Genomic DNA, 18263 nt, shown 5'->3' on the forward strand with positions numbered 1-18263 from the left:
ATAGGAAAGGTTTGGAGGGATACGGGCCAAACACAGGCAGGTGGGACTAGTTTAGTTTGCAAACATAGTCAGCATGGACTAGTTGGGCTGAAGGGTCTGTTTCTGTGCTCGGCGAAAGTGAGAACTGCAGATGCTGGAGATCAGAGCCACGATTAGTGTGGTGCTGGAAAAGCACAGCAGGTCAGGCAGCATCCAAGGAGCAGGAAAATCAACATTTCGGGCAGGAGGGGCTCCTGCCCAAAGCGTCGATTTTCCTGCTCCTCGGATGCTGCTTGACCTGCTGTGCTTTTCCAGCACCACTCTAATCGTGTTCCTGTGCTGTCTGACTTGAACAGTTCTGTTCTCGTCTTAAAACCATTTTCTTGCCTTCCCCCATAACCATCCACTTCAGAGACCCGGGTTCAATTCCCGCCTCAGGTGACTCTGTGTGGAGTTTGCATGTTCTCCCGGTGTCTGCGTGGGTTTCCTCCCACAATCCAAAAATGTGCTGGTTAGGTGAATTGGCCATGCTAAATTGCCCATAGTGTTAGGTGAAGGGGTAAATGTAGGGGAATGGGTCTGGGTGGGTTGCGCTTCAGCGGGTCAGTGTGGACTTATTGGGCTGAAGGGCCTGTTTCCACACTGTAAGTAATCTAATCTAACTGCAGGAAGGCATCCCCACTTCTGAACTCAATTCCACTTGCTAATATACCACGATTCATTCATTCCTGAAGAAGGGCTTATGCCCGAAACGTCGATTCTCCTGTTCCCTGGATGCTGCCTGACCTGCTGCACTTTTCCAGCAACACATTTCCAGCTCTGATCTCCAGCATCTGCAGACCTCACTTTCTCCTCCTAATATACCACTTGCCTTGCTGATCGCTTGCTGCACCCGTCTGACAACTGGCAGTGACTGGTGTAGAAGGACGCTGAGACCCATTTGTCCATCCACACATCATTCTTGAAGAAGGGCTCGTGCCTGAAACATCAACTCTCTTGCTCCTCAGATGCTGCCTGACCTGCTGTGCTTTTCCAGCACCACACTTTTCGACTGATCTGCAGTCCTCACTTTCTCCACATTCCAATGTATCACCATTTAAATAATGCACCTCCTTTGGGCATTTTTTTGTATCACAACAAAGGCTATAACTTCACACGGTGGTACTGCAGTTGCCATATGTTTGCCAATTGAGACACAGACCAACATTGCACAAGTATCCCCTCTCTGAATTCGCTCTTTCCTTTCAGTTTCTGCAAGTCAACAATTGAACCCCAGCATGAAAAAGAAATGGAAGCATTGGGCGAGAAAAAAGGGCCATACTCACAGATATTGAATGGAGGAAAAATGTTGCAGTCTGGGAGTAAAGTTCAATCTTCATTCAGAGAGAGAGAGAGAGGAGCAGAAGCAGAAGCTCAAGGTCCAACTTCCGCATTCAGACAATACGGCGGCTCTGATTGGCAGGAGGACCCGCCCCCTTTCGGTCCTCCAGGGCATCCTATTGGTTCTTCAAAAAAAGGTCGCGTGCCCTTTCAAGCACGTGCAGTGCTTGCTGACACCGAAGGTCATGCTCAGTATTCCCTGTGGAGATGCTACTGTTCCTGACAGATTTTAAGTGTCCAAATGCCAATAGGAGTTCAAAAGTCAATTTTTTATTCCCCCTGTGGTTCAACATTGTATTCTTTTTGCATTTTAATGGCTATTCAACTTTTGTATGTCTTTTCCCCAGGGTAGGGAGAGTTCAGAACTAGAGGGCATAGATTTAGGGTGAGACCAGAAAGATTTATGAGGGACCTCAGGGGCAACCTTTTAACACAGAGAGTGGTGTGTGTATGGAATGAGCTGCCAAAGGAAGTGGTGATGACTGGTACAATTACAACATTTAAAAGGCATCGGGATGGGTATATGAAAAGAAGAATTTATGGGGTATGGGGCAAATGCATCACTACATTAATTTAGGATATCTGGTCGGCATGAACTGAAGGGTTTGTTTCCCGCTCTGTGACTATTTTTACATAGTTGGAACCAATTTCACAAAACAAGGAATAAGCCATACACCCCTTCCAGCCTGTCCTGAGCTGTGGCCTCACTGCACATTTTTTAGTTCAAGTTTCAGAAAGATTTCAGCAGCTCTTGTAAAAAAAATTGAACATGCTTTCAGACTTCAACTATGTTTCTGAATATATCATTGTAGCTATTCTCAAATGTTTAAAATCAGCCCTTTCAGAACGTCATTTAAATACAGAGGTTTTCTGACAATAGGTGTGAATTCTGTCTGGGTCCCAATGTCGAATCAGACTGACACGCTTGTTAGAAAAGCTCTGCAGTTAAATTACATTCTGGGATTAACATATCAAAGAACAGAAGCCAATTCTAAACGATGAAATATTTAATCTAAAATTGTTTAATGAATCACATCTCCATGACACTCGACTGCTTTGACTATAAATTCTATGATCATGATCTTATTCTCCACAACCACCGAATGAAGGAGCAGCACTCTGAAAAACTTGTGCTTCCAAACAAACCTGTTGGACTATAACCTGGTGTTGAAAGATTTTTAACTTTATTCACCCCAGTCCAACACCAGCACTTCCACATCGTTTCTAGTGAACACAGCCCACACCTCCTGGTGCTGTCAGGAAACTTTACAATGCTAATGAAATAATGCAGTACCTGTACTCACAAAAAAATTACCATTTCTAACAATAATAGCTTCTCATTCACTGCTCCGTCTGATACACTACACTGGAAACTTAGTGCAGGAGGCTATAAGAAGTAAGCAGCTTTAAAACAAAAACCTCCTGGAGCTCAATAAGAGTCTTTCATTAAGAGTCTGAGCCCAGCGGTAAGTTACAGCTTCAGATCCCCCCAGCAAAAAGGTGTAGAAAAAGTAGGTTATATTTTTTAAACAGCTCAAGCTCAAAGTGCACACACTCCCTCCTTTACTATTAGTCACCACCAAGTTGTCCCTTTGTAATTGGATCCTTGGTACAGCCTTAACCTGTGGGAAGTGCTGCCTCACTCACCAATTTCAACCCATACCCTGTTTCCAAGTAATTTTCTCCCCACTCATTCTCCAGGAGGTGGGAGTGTTGAGTCAACCAGACTGCTGTGGGTCTGGAGTCATGTGTGGGCCAGACCTGCTCAAGGATGCAGCTGGGATGACTGAGTGAATTCTTTCCCACAATGACAGTTTCCTTCCCAAAAAAAAGGACGTGACTGAATCAGATGGGGGTTTCTCCACCCCCCACCTCCCGAAAGTGGTTTCATTGTTAGATTCTGAATTCCAGATTTCTGACCGAATTCCAATTCCACCATCTGCCACAGCGGGATTCAAACCCGGTAGTCCCTGGAACCGGTTTGATAGTCCAATCCAATATTGCACTCAACCGTTGTTCCTTCAATCACCCTGCGATGGCACGTGAAGCTCTTCCCTCACTCAGGGCAGCTGAAGGGCTTCTCTCTGGTGCAGACCCGCTGGTTTTTCCGCAAGTTGCCCATCTGACTGAATGCTTCCCACATACGGGGCAGGTGAATGGCCTCTCCCCAGTGTGAACCTGCTGCTATGTCAGCAGGTGGGAGGAATTGATGAAGCCCTTCCCGCACTCAGGGCAGGGGAACAGCCTCTCCCCGGTGTGATTGCACCTATGAGTCTCCAGGGCAGATGGGAAACAGAAGCCTTTCCTGCAGTCGCCACACTTCCATGGTTTTTCTACGGGGCGTGATTCCTCGGGTTTCTTCATGGTGGAAGCTTCAGCCACACACAAACATGTGGAGCCCCTCCCCACCCTGACTTCCTCTTCCCAGGCCGTATAACTGTTTCAGGCTCCACTCTCAGTGCACTGCAACGACAGGGTCTATCATCCAGTCCCACTGATGCTGAAAACATACTCAAACAGGAACCAAAAAGCTTTGCTCCTTCTCACAGAATCAGAGTTGAAAACCGTTGCGGTCCCGATGGATTGAGTGACTGTCACATTGACGTCAAAGTGAGAACTTCAGACGCTGGAGAGTCAGAGTCGGAACGTGCAGTGATGGTAAAGCACAGCAGGTCAGGAGCAGGAGAGTCGACGTTTTGGGCAAAAGCCCTTCATCTGTTGATTTTGAAACTTCAGTCTTCAGATCTTCAAATACCCTGTAAAAAGGGATTTTAAAGGTCACCACTATCAGTCCAGGGTAGAAAAGAAAAGATAAAGTAAAACATAAAAGATATCTATCCCACCCATTTCCCAATCTCTATCTTTCCCCCCCCAACCTCACCCGAGTAACTAAGACACAAACCTGAGTTTGCAGAGTCTCCTCCCTCCCTGGATTCACTCCAGTTGCTACAAGTGAACAGATTTCCCCCCCCTTCCCCATCCCTCTCAGGGTGAAGAGCTGCCCAGAGGGAGGGAGTTCCACTCAAACCTGACAGGGACACTTCCCCGTCATGACGTTAAAGGCGCGAGGGGGTGGAGCAAGTCACGGGGGCGTGCAAAGGGGCGGGGCGTGTCAAGGAGGCGTGCGAAGGGGCGGAGCGGGTCAAGGGGGCGTGCAAAGGGGCGGAGCGGGTCAAGGGGGCGTGCGAAGGGGCGGAGCGAAGTCGACAACAGGTCACACCACACTGCGCCTGCTTCGGCCGGCTCTCAGGCCCGCCCGACGCTGCGCCTGCGCTGCACTGCATTGTACAGTTTGGACAAACCCGTTCTCTTCAGAGAATCCCCCAAAGTGTGGAAGCAGGCCACTCGGCCCAACGAGTCCACACCGATCCTCCGAAGGGTAACCCACCCAAACCCATTCCCCTATTGCTCTACATTTAACCCTGAGTAATGCACTTTACCTGCACATTCCTGGGCACTATGGGTAATTTAGCACGGCCAATCCACCCTAACCTGCACATTCCTGGGCACTATGGGTAATTTAGCACGGCCAATCCACCCTAACCTGCACATCCCTGGGCACTATGGGTAATTTAGCACGGCCAATCCACCCTAACCTGCACATCCCTGGGCACTATGGGTAATTTAGCATGGTCAGTCCACCCTAACCTGGACAAAGTTAAACACCACATAACACCAGGTTATAGTCCAACAGATTGATTTGCAAGTACTTGCTTTCGGAGCACTGCTCCATCATCAGGTGATTGCGGAGTATAAGATCAGAACACACAGAATTTATGGAAAAACATGACAATGTCCTGCCACTGAAATGATATATTGAACTAACCTGGCTTGTTAAGGCTTTCATCTTTCAGAATGGGTTGCAGGTATCATTAATATGCAAATCCCAGAACTTCTTGTAAGGCACCTTCTCGAGAGAACTTAAAAGTTTTATAACAAAAGGTGACATCTCCGCTCAGACAATGCATTAAAGGTGTGAGGTCAGGGTCTGTCTGTATCCTAATCTTTAGTCAGACTGGTTCTATTATCAAAGTGGAATTTACAAAATATTACATGGATTGACTGCCTGCAGATTGTGCATTTTTTGAGCAAAATAGAATGTATTTGCAAATATAAATCTGCAAATACAAATTCATCCCCATGGACTCGTTTGTGCATGAGAGAGAGAAAAAGTCTATTTCCATGCTGTATATTTCTATAACTATTTTGTAACAGATGGTTTATTTCTGTTGATGTAAATATTGTTGTAAATCTTAGCTGGGTACTAATAGTTAGATGGAAGGGAGAGAGAATTCCTCAAGTAGGGCACCATAAGAATCCTGGGAGAGTCCTATTTCTGGTTTACTTCCTCATGAACAAACATTAAACACGAGCACCTATTTATTTTGAATTTTGTTTCATTTTTCTTGTTTGATTCCCTGCTATGACTACACTCTGTGTCTGGGTAGTTGACAGGCTGGGAGATTGTGGGTTGGGTAAAACTGAATGTTTTACTCTTCCGGAAGGTGTAAAAGGGGGGTCAAAACTTCAGCAGAGCTGAGAACAGACTGACATCACACTCCGGGGGAACAGGGAGATCAACAGAGGACAGAGAAATCAGGACCTGAAACCTGAGCTGACACCAGACTACCCTATGATTAGTGTTTGGATTAGCAGGGCCAACCCTCTACCTTTACCTAGCTTCCCATTTGATTACCCCCTCGCTATTGAGGATCCAATCCTTGCCATCCTGAAGCCATGTCTCTGTAAGGAGTCTCAGGTCATAATTATTCCCTTCAATGTGTGCAGTCAATTCATTCACTTTTGCTACAATGCAGCAAACATTGAGAAACAATGTTTTTAGTTTCAATTTTTGTGATCTTTAAAATCCAGTTTTGATCGCTGGTATATTTACTCTCCTTGTCCCTTTCTATCATTCTCTAATGTTCATTTTCCACATCACCTCACCGCTCAGCAGGCCTGATTTGGATTGGCCATGCTAAATTGACCAGAGCGTCCAGGGATGTGCAGGTTAGGTGGGTTAGCCATGGGAAATGCAGGGTTATAGTTTCATAGTAATAGAAGCAGGAATAGGCCATTTGGCCCTTCCAGCCTGCTCCACCATTCATTAAGATCATGGTTGATCTATCCATTGTCTGAGCTCCTCCTCCCTGCATTGTCCCAACTACCCTTCATTCCCGTACCATGCAAACACCCATCCAACTGTGTCTTGAATATATTTAATGAAGCTGCCTCTACTGCTTCCTTGACCAGAGAATTCCATAGATTCACTACTCTCCGGGATAAGCAATTTGTTCTCATCTCTGTCCGAAATCCACTCCCCCTAACCTTGAGGCCTAGTCTCACCCACCAGCAGAAATGACTGAATACGGTAGGGCTTCATCCCAACAGTGCAATCAATTCCCACTTTCCAACAAAATCCCAGATGTCCTCACTCACTCAGTTGCTGGGTCACAAATGAAAGATTTCATTTTAACTTCTTCTGATCCCATTAAGGGCAAAATATCCTTGAAAGCTGCTCTGCAAGTCCAGTCTTCACAACCACATTTCTGCTTTCACCGAAGACGATTAGAGTCTTACAGCACAGAAACAGACCAGTCATCTCAACTTGACCAGATATCCTAAATTAATCGCGTCCCATTTGCCAGCATTTGGCCCACATCCCTCTCAACCCTTCCTATTCATGGACCCAGCCAGGTGCCTTTTAAATGATGTCACTGCACCAGCCTCCACCACTTCCTCTGGCAGCTTGTTCCATACATTCACCACCCTTTGTGTGAAGAAGTTGCCCCTCACTTCCCTTTCCCCATTCACCTTAAACCTATGCCCCTCTTAGTTCTGGACTCCCATACCCTGGGGAAAAGACCTTGGGTATTCACCCTATGCATGCCCCTTATAAACATGTTAGGTCACCACTCAGCCTCCGATGCGCCAAGAATATATCCTGGTCTATTCAGACTCTCCCTGTAGCTCAAACCCTCCTACTCTGGCAACACTTCACAAATCTTTACCAATCCTTTTCAAAGTTTGTGGTGAAAGGGTTAAAATTGTGTCCCAATACATGTGTGAATCTAACCGAAAATGGAAGGTGTCGCTTAGTCCCGTGTGAATCTTGTTATACACCTTCCCGTGTGAATCTTCTTATCTGTATGTAACCAGAATGGAATGTGTTTTTTAGCCTTGCTCTGCTGTTCACATGAATGTTTATATCTGGAAAAGGGTATATCAGCTGGAGAAGTCTCCAGTTCGGTAGAGTCTGCTCCGGGGTTACGTTTAACCGCCGAGCGTGGGTTGTTGGCAACCGCTCTACGAGAACTGACGGCTCCCAGTTTTGGTAACATGTAGAGTGAGTATAAGCCAGACCCGTTGTAAGTACGAGACTGGTTGTGGGGACACTGCGGGGAATAAAACTATATTCTAGCAGACTCGCCTCTTGGCTGTTTGTTCTGTGTCAGACTACTTTCCTGCGAGCCTGGTCCTTGACCTTGAGAATTTTTTAAAACATTTTGGCGTAGCCAGCAGGATCAATCGCAATTGAGGAAAGATTTTGATACAGAACAATGTTTTGGAAAAAGGCTAAGAAACCAGAGGAACAAACTGTGGAGGTCCTGACCGTCTCGGGATGGCATGGGCCGTGGCATGGCGTGGCAGTTTGTTTGAGAAATGGTGGGGGGCGACCAGAGGACTGGGAGGCCGAGGGCGTAGGAACCCCAGGGTCGCTGCTGTCCACCCTTGAGAGGATCCCAGTCCTGCCGAAGAACCCATTGCCTGGGGTACAGCGGAGGATGTGGGCCTGTGCGGCGGCTTGTAGACAACAGTCAGACAAGCGCCAAAAAGCTGAAGCAGAATTAGCCCTCCTGAAACATGAGCAGGGACTCAGTTCGGGAGATGCCTCTATGTTGAGGCAGGAAATTATGAAGTTAAAAGCTGAATTGACAGCATTAACTGAACTAGCAGGACGAACTATTATGTATTTGTCTGCTAAGAAACGGAAAGAGAAAAGGAAGGTCCCTCGAACCCCGGACCCGGTACAAGTACGGGCGTTTGTAGCCCAGTTAAATAACGGGGATCGGTGGGATATCGATCATTGGGATGGGAACATTTGGGGAGATTTAGATGATCAGTACGAAGAGGACCCACCCGTACTCCAAGCTAAACCAGTGGTTAGGAGAAAGCAGGTTCAGAGACGTCTCCCAGTGCAACGGGAGGTAATGTTAGATGAGAAAGGAAACCCTATACGGAATGAACAAGGGGAGGCAATTATGCATGAATTACCGCGGGCTCAGCCTCCCGCAGAATTCTCTGAATTAATGGAAGACTTCACTACCGATGAGGTGCTGTTTATCACCCAGAAAACCCGACGTAATCCTGGGGAGCCGTTAGAGCTATGGCTAATTCGGCTCCTCGAGGAAGGGGGGCAACAAGTGCAGGTAGACTATCAGGATGCTCCCAAGTTTGGTGGATTAGCAAAGGATGCTGCCATAGACCTGGGGTACCGCAACCAAGCCAAGGATATGGTAATAGATCGCAGTATGGGGACCCTGTTTGGGATGTATGCCAGGGCAGTGGCCGAACAGTATCCCTTCCCGTCCGATTGGCCCCCCTTGGAAGGAACTTGGACAACGATTAAGGAAGGGGTTCAGAGGCTAACCCGTTTGTGTGTGCGGGATGCCCTGTTGCTGGGAGTGCTGGACGAGGTAGATAACACAAATGTTAGTAGACAGACTAGAGACCATCTAGTGAAGACTGCCCCCCCCCATTATAAACCACTGTTATTAACCATAATGTTGAGTGGACGGGGAGAAACCCTAGGAGATGCCCGTAGTATGATGAGGGAGATGGGTGGTTTGGGGGATTGGGGACCCACAACCCGTGCTTCTCAGGGGGGCACGGAGGGGCGTCGCCCTGAGGCTCGAGCAGGGGGAAAAGTAAACCCTAATCAAGGAAGTAACCAAGGCCCCTCACGGCGTGCTTTGTGGCAAGCTTTGATACGGGCGCAGGTCCCAGCATCGGAGATTGATGGCCTACCTACACCGGAATTAAAAGACTTATGCAGACGAAAGGGACTGAAGGTGTCCCGGGTAGAGACGGAGTCCCGACCCACTATGGAAGACCTAGTGGAATTACTAACACAAAAATGTCAGACACGGGGTCCGGTTGTTAATGAGCCTCGAAGGGGTAGAACTTCCACTTCCCAGCGGTGGGAATCCTCGGAGGACGAGGAGGAGGAGGAGGAGGTACGGCCTCCCCTCCGAGAGTGTTATAAAGTGGATAGGCGTGGCCGGAAACCTAGTAAGAAAGGCAAGAACAAAGAAGGGCGAGGCAAACGTCTTTACCCAGTGCTGTCTGGGGAAGATGAATGGGAGGAACAATAGGAATCGGGCCAAGCCCCAAGGGTTTGCCCACCAACGAGCCAATGGTCAGCAGACGACATTCGACCTCATGTATCATTGACTATCTATTGGCGCAAATCCGTCCAAACCGTTATGGCTCTAGTGGACACAGGGGCGGAGGCCACCTTAATCTATGGGACGCCCCATAAGTTTAAAGGAACCCCAGTCACGCTGGTTGGGCTGGGAGGTAATCTGATTGAAGGAAGAACAGTACAATTGCCCCTAAAGATAGGTACAATGCCCATTAAAACTTATTCAATTATCATTACACCGGTTAGAGAATGGATCCTGGGAATGGACATTCTGGCCGGTTTAACACTTCACCTCCAACAGGGGAAGTTTGAATTTGGAATCACGAAAATGGCTTTGCGCTGTAGGACGGTGTTAGTGGGAAAGGTTAAGATGGACCCCTTCCCCATCCCGATCGCCGATCGCGTAATAAGTCTTAGACAGTATAGGATTCCCGGCGGACATAAAGAAATATCCGCCACAATTAAGGATTATTTGGAAGCGGGAGTGCTTAGGACATGCACCACGGCGTGGAATAACCCCTTATGGCCCGTACATAAAGCCGATGGGTCATGGCGGATGACGGTAGATTATCGGCAACTAAACCGTCACACTCCGGCCTTGACGGCAGCGGTCCCGGATGCCGTCACTATTATAGGACGAATCCAACATCATCCAGGGGTGTGGTACGGGGTAATTGATTTGGCTAATGCCTTCTTCACAATTCCTATTCCCGAAGATAGGCAGGAACAGTTCGCATTCACTTGGGAGGGTAGACAATTCACGTTCACACGACTGCCCCAAGGATATCTGCATAGCCCTACTATCTGCCACCGGATAGTTGCAGAACACTTGGCTGCCTTTAAAGTGCCTGACGAAGTGATGATCTCGCACTATATTGACGATATGATGATACAGGGGACAAGTCAGAAGCAGGTTCAGGAATTGCTGGACCAACTGGTTCAACATATGCGAGGATATGGGTGGGAGATCAACCCAGCCAAAATCCAGGGTCCCTCACAAACGGTAAAATTCTTAGGAATCGTGTGGAACAAGGGGGAAAGGGAAATCACTGCGAAAGCTAAAAATAAGATTCAGGTCTTTGCCGTCCCTCACACCCAGAAGGACGTGCAGCAATTTATTGGGTTATTCGGATTCTGGAGACAGCATATTCCCCATTTAGGACAAATTTTAAAACCTTTGTATCGAGTTACGAGGAAAAAGGCAGCGTTCGAATGGACGGAGGTCCATCAAACTGCATTTGAAATGGCCAAGCAAGCGATACAGCAAGCTGTATCCTTGGGAAAGATACAGTCAGGACCTGTAGAACTGCAAGTCTCAGCACAGGGGGATTATGCCAATTGGAGCTTATGGCAAAAACAGGAAAGGACCCGTAAGCCACTGGGATTTTGGTCCCGAAAATTACCCCCGGCAGGGGAACGGTATACCCCCTTTGAGAAACAGTTATTAGCATGCTACTGGGGCTTGGTGGAAACCGAAGCCCTGACCATTGGACATGAAGTGATCATGAGAACAGCTATCCCTATTCTTCCGTGGGTACTTAGTGACCCCACTACCCACCGAATAGGAACTGCCCAAGAGAGCAGCATCATTAAATGGAAATGGTATGTGTCGGAGAGAGTGCGGACTGGACAGAAAGGAGTGTCAGTCCTACATGAGCAAGTGGCGGAGGCCCCTGAGGAAGGGGAAAAGCGGTTTGAGGTGATTGAATACAAGGAATCACCCGTTAAGATGGGAAAACGGTATGATGAACTGACCCCGGATGAACAAGCCACGGCTTGGTTCGTAGATGGGTCAGCCCAATGGAAAGCGGGACAGCGTAGATGGAAAGCTGCCGCCTTTAACCCAAAACAAGGCACTACCCTAGAAGAATTAGGGGAGGGAAAAAGTAGTCAGTGGGCAGAATTAAAAGCAGTGCATATGGTAGTCATGCAAGCAGGGGTCATGGGAGTTTGTTTGTTCTCTGACTCGTGGTCAGTGGTTAACGGCATGACACAATGGATGCCAACTTGGCAGGCCAATCAGTGGATGATCCAGAATAGGGAAGTGTGGGGTAAACAGTTATGGGAGGATATATGGGAGAAAGCTCAATACCTGGTCATATACATCACCCACGTAGATGCCCATACCTCTCGAAATGATGTGGAAGCTCTACATAACCGATATGTGGATGGTATCGTCCGAACCATGATGGTGCAAAGGGGCACCTCAGTGGACCTAGCTAGATGGGCACACCTTAAGGCTGGGCACTGGGGAGTGCAAGGAACCTTGCACTGGGCTCGAGACCGAGGAATAGATCTTATGGTAGATGATGTTAAGACTGCAGTAAACCAGTGTGAGCAGTGTCAACATCAGCGGCAGGGAGTGCCCCAACACATGATGGGACATATCCATCGGGGGGATGGTCCGGGACAGAGCTGGCAAATGGACTTTGTGGGTCCCTTACCCTCCTCACAAGGATGTAACCACATATGTACAGCTGTGGACACTATGTCTGGGGTTTTGGTAGCCCATCCCTGTCGTCACAACAATCAACAGGCTACCTTGCGATGTTTAGATTTGATTGAACAATTTTATGGATTGCCCATACAGGTCCAGAGTGACAATGGCTCCCATTTCACAGGAAGGGCGGTAAAGCAGTGGTGTCACGATAACCACGTGGAATGGGTTTATCATGTACCCTATCACCCACAAGCTGCAGGACTTATAGAACGAATGAATGGGCTTCTGAAGTCCTCACTATGAAAAGCAGGAGGTTGCAATGACTTAACGGGTTGGAGGAAGCAACTAATTCGGGTGGTGAAACAAATTAATAACCGCCCATTAGGAAATGGGGTAACACCCTTGAATAGGATGATACAAGTATGTGATACCCCAAAGACTCAGCCTATTAAAATGTGGAAGTTCGCTGAGGAAGCTGATATTCCCGTAAGGGCCACGCCGGCTTCGGCTGGACTGGACCTACGAGCACTAACTGCCCAGACTTTGATCCAACAGAAACCTACGGTGATTAAGACCGGGTTAGGGTTGATTTGTCCCCCTGGAACCTATGGGCATATCCTCCCGCGGTCGGGACTGTCACTAAAGGGGATTGATGTGATGGCAGGCGTAATTGACGCAGACTACCAAGGGGAGTTGGGGGTGATCCTGGTCAACATCACCGCTGAACCTTACGTGATACAGAAGGGGGACAGAATAGCGCAATTGGTCATTAAGCCATGTAACCTTACAACGGTGGAAGAGATGGGAGCTCCCGTTACGGTTACTGCGCGTGGGACGGGGGGATTTGGGTCTACTGACACTAAGGGGGCCAAGGTATGGGTGCGCCAGACGACCGGCCCCCCCAGGCCGGCCGAAATCATAGCACAGGGGAAGGACAGTCTGGTCACCATTATGTACCCCGGAGACCCGACCTGGGCAAACGTCCCGGCGAACCAGTGCTACTTACGTGAGACCTAAATAATGTTGTAATTGCTATGCACCCGCAGGCTGACCCTCCGCCTTGAACATGGGGTGGTCATGGGGATTGCGACTCCTATTGGCGATGTTCGCGATCGGATGGCCACTCCAGGGCATCGGTATCACGGCCTGGACGCTGGTACCGGTCGCCCGCCATGAGGTGCGGTGGGAGGCCAGTAGCCAGCGACGGACGCAGGACGACTTTACATGTGAACCCGGTCAGCAGTGCGTTGTTCTGACTCTCACCAGCAACTGTCAATTGTACACGTGTGCACAGTGCTACATGCGCCGGGATGGGGAAAAATATGACATATCGTTCATACCGCCTAATTGCACCCTGGTGGTAAATGCCCAAGTCAAGACGTGTTTGTGGGACCGACGCACCCAGACATGCGGGACAACGGGGACTCATTGGAGCGTCACAGCTCGGGGGGAAGATCTGTGGCTGCGCAATGCCACCGATATTCGGAATCGTCATCGATTCATGTGGTTAATAATGGTACTGCCCTCGACGAACGCCCCGTCTGAGGCGTTATTAAACCCCACGCGGGGCGGGCCAGCACCGAAGAGGGGTGCCACGGGGGGCGTGCGGTCGCATCGAACACAGTTGGCCCCTATTATGTCAACTTGTCAACAGATGGCCCGGGCGGTACTGCACACTGATGTTCATTGGCGGGTACAGTTGCCCCTCATACCCGAGTGTCATACCAAGAGGCGGCGACGAGCGTGGTACGACACCCTGCTGGGAGGCGCAGGAACTGTTATGGGTATCTCGAATGCCATTGACTCTGAGGTAACCCGTACTAAATTATCTAACACGGGACAGGCCACCTCACAAGGACTACATACTATTGGAAGGTGGATGCCATCCGTAATGATGACTCAAGGAGAGACAGCTGAAATAATGATACGATCTCTGCAATGGGAACTGGATGTCTGGGGCGCCACTCAGGAACTGTTTGAGAACATTACGGCTCAGTTAAATTGGACTGCCTGTCATATTCAAATGTTGCATGCTCAAATACAGAAAGAACGCTTTTTGCGTGTGGTAACATCCCCCAATGTACAGGCGTGGAGGGGACTATGGAATGTATCTGAGAAATTGTGGATGATAACCCATCCAGAGTGAACATGGTGTAACGCAACTATGTGTAACGGATACTTTGTTACCATGAATGTAACCCACACTGTTACGGTCTGTCGATATTATGTATTACCAGTGATTACATCTTCTGGATATTATTTTCTGAAGACAAGGGGACAGTGGTTTAGCCCAGATACCAATATTACCTATGATCTGTCCGCTTGTGAACAGACTGATCAGGGGAAAACTTGCCTACTGATGGACAGGTATCGGGACCCTTGCTTGACTAAGGGAACGGCCCTGTGCGAATGGACTGTTGAGACTCCAAGGGACATGATGTGGCAGATTGGGCCACACACGCTCTGTGTGGCTACCAATAATCCACATCCTATGCTTCCCTCAGCACCGTTCTCGGGATGTCTCTCAAATGTCTATCAGTGGCACTGGCAGAATCACACCTATTTGTTGACCACTTATAGCAGTGCTCGCCACTTTACCAAGGTGCAGTGGAAAGTGCTGAGGAATCCCTGGATCGGTTTAAGCGGGCATTGGACCGATCCGAGGAGCTTAAGCAGATATTACGAAAGCATCAAACCAATGTCACCAAGGTTACGGTGTCTACCTTTATACATGGACAGGAGGTAGTACATGCTGCCCGTGTAGTGGACGTGGAGTCAGCTCATCATTGGTGGGACATATTGAGTGGTATGTCCTCCACTGCGGGGACATTCCTGTTCCCACCCTTGTCGATCCTGGTAGCGGTCCTGGTGATTTTAACATGCTGTAATGTCCTGACTTGCTTGTATATTTGGCGTGTACGTAGGCGCTTGTTAGAAAGAATACATATGGGCATAATGTAACACATGTATTGGGTCAAGCAGTGGAATGTGGTGTAAAATTATGTCCCAATACATGTGTGAATCATTATGCAACACATGTATTGGGCCAAGCAGTGGAATGTGGTGAAAGGGTTAAAATTGTGTCCCAATACATGTGTGAATCTAACCGAAAATGGAAGGTGTCGCTTAGTCCCGTGTGAATCTTGTTATACACCTTCCCGTGTGAATCTTCTTATCTGTATGTAACCAGAATGGAATGTGTTTTTTAGCCTTGCTCTGCTGTTCACATGAATGTTTATATCTGGAAAAGGGTATATCAGCTGGAGAAGTCTCCAGTTCGGTAGAGTCTGCTCCGGGGTTACGTTTAACCGCCGAGCGTGGGTTGTTGGCAACCGCTCTACGAGAACTGACGGCTCCCAGTTTTGGTAACATGTAGAGTGAGTATAAGCCAGACCCGTTGTAAGTACGAGACTGGTTGTGGGGACACTGCGGGGAATAAAACTATATTCTAGCAGACTCGCCTCTTGGCTGTTTGTTCTGTGTCAGACTACTTTCCTGCGAGCCTGGTCCTTGACCTTGAGAATTTTTTAAAACAAAGTTTCACAACACATTTCCTGTAGCAGGGTGACCAGAACTGAACGCAGTATTCTAAAGATGGTCCAAACAATGTCCAGTACAGCCGCAACATAACCTCCCAACTCATCTACTCAATGCTTTGACCAATAAAAGAAAGCATCCCAAATGCCTTCTTCATTATCCTGTCTACCTGTGACTCCACTCTCAAGGAACTATGAACCTGCACTCCAAGGTCTCTTTGTTCTGCAACACTTCCCTTAACTATGTCAGTCCTGCCTGGATTACTTGACCAAAATGCAAACCTAACATTTCTCCAAATTCAACTCCATCTGTCATGCATTGGCCCATCAGCCCATCCGGTCAATTCTAATTTATAGTGAATTTTGTTTCCTCTCTTATTCCCTAGATGCTGAAAATCTCCATCCCACACACACTCCGTCTATTCTCACTTTGCTGATCCTAATCCCTGCTGTACCTCATCCTGAAGGGTCTGGTTCATGCTGATTAACAGGCCCATACTCGGGAGGGGGGAGGGTCTAATTGAAACATACAGAATACTGAACAGCCTGAACAGAGTGGACGTTGGGAATGTGTTTCCATTGGTTGGAGGGACTAGAACCAGTGGGAACAGCCTTAGAGTAAAGGGAAGACCTTTCAGAATGGAGGTAAGGAGAAACTTCTTCAGCCAGAGAGTGGTGAAACTTATCAGTCACGATTGAATGATGGAGCAGACCTGATGGGCTGAATGGCCTAAATTTCTGCTCTGATGTCTTATGTTCTCTTGCTGTCCTGGACAGTGAGAGAGAATTGGAAGCAGTAGGCCACCTGGTCTTACAAACCTGCACCAACATTCAATGGATTGGTTGTGATTCTGCTGACATCTAGATGAATAGGTTGGGACTTGTTCAATGGACCACAGGAGGTTGAAAGGTGACCATACAGAGGTTTATAAAATCATGAGGGGGATAGATGAGGTGACTGCCAGGTATTGGTTCAAGATTAGGCAGCAAATTTGAAGGCGAGAGGAGAAAGATTTCAAAAAGGCAGGAGGGGCACCTTTTTTTCAAACACAGAGTAGTTTGTGTGTGGAATAAATGTCCAAAGGAAGTGATGGATGCAGGTACAGTAACAATATTTAAAAGACATTTTGATAAGTACATGAATAGGAAAAGTTCAGACGGAATTGGGCCAATCTAGGTGGGACTAGTTTAGTTTGCGAATATGGTCAGCATGGACTAGTTGGGCTGAAGGGTCTGTTTCTGTGCTGTATGACCCTGTAACTGTTCTGTACTGATCTTAAAATCATTTTCTTGCCTTCCTCCATAAACATCCACTTCTTTGTTGTTCTAAAATCAGATGAGCTCAGCCTTGAACATATTCAATGATCCCCTAACTACAGAGAGACATTCTCAATTCTGAACTCAATTCCTTTTGCTAATATAACACTTGCCTTGCTGATTGCTTGCTGCACCTGTCTGACAACTGGCAGTGACTGGTGTAGGAGGACGCTGAGGCCCCTTAGGATGTTCACACATCATTCCTAATAAAGGGCTCGTGCCCAAAATGTCAACTCTGCCGCTCCTTGAATGCTACCTGACCTACTGTGCTTTTCCAGTACCACACTTTGACTCTGATCTCCACCATCTGCAGTTCTCACTTTCTTCACATCCCAATCCATCGCCATTTAAACAACACACCTCCTTTCTGCTTTTATTGCCACAGAAAGGCTCTAACTTCACATTGTGGTACTGCATTTGCCATGTGTTTACCAATGGTGGTCTTCTCTACATTGGGGAGACCGAGCATAAACTTGGGGAACGGTTCGCCGAGCATCGCAGCTGGGTCCACAGAGGTCAACCGGACCCTCCCAGTCACCATCCATTTTAATTCCCCTTCCCACTCCATTCCTGACATGACCATCTTTGGCCTCCTCCGTTGCCATGCCACACCAAACCACAACTTGGAGGAACAACACCTCATCTCCCGCCTGTGCAGCCTACGGCTCGGAGAACTCAACATTGAGTTCTCCAATTTCAAATAACCTCACTTCCCATCCCCAACTCCCTTCCCAGCCCCGACCCCTCATTTCCACTCCTCCCTGCCACCAACCAGTTTCCTTCCTCCCCTTGACCAACCAGGTCGTACCCTCAGCTTGCCTTCACCTATCCCCACTTCACCACACTGCCCCTTGCACCCCCTTTATCTGCATCTCCCCCTACACTCATTCCCAGTCCTGCAGAAGGGTTACACCCGAAACGTCGACTTCTCCACCTCCTGATGCTGCCTGGCTTGCTGTGTTCTTCCAGCCTCCTGCCTGTCTATTTCGCCAGTTGAGACACAGACTCAGACCAACGTTTCCAGAGTCTGTCTCCTCCCTGGATTCACTCCCTTTGCTTTCAGTTGCTGCAAGTCAACAATTGAACACCAGAGTGAAAAAGAAATGGAAAAGGGGGCAAGAAAAAAAAAGAGTGCCGTACTCACAGATCTTGGACAGAGGAAGGAATTTACCGTCTGGGTGAAGCT

Source organism: Chiloscyllium plagiosum, unplaced genomic scaffold (assembly GCF_037043375.1).
Source record: "Chiloscyllium plagiosum isolate Xiang-an unplaced genomic scaffold, Cpla_swu_hap1 HiC_scaffold_27, whole genome shotgun sequence".
Taxonomy (NCBI): domain Eukaryota; kingdom Metazoa; phylum Chordata; class Chondrichthyes; order Orectolobiformes; family Hemiscylliidae; genus Chiloscyllium; species Chiloscyllium plagiosum.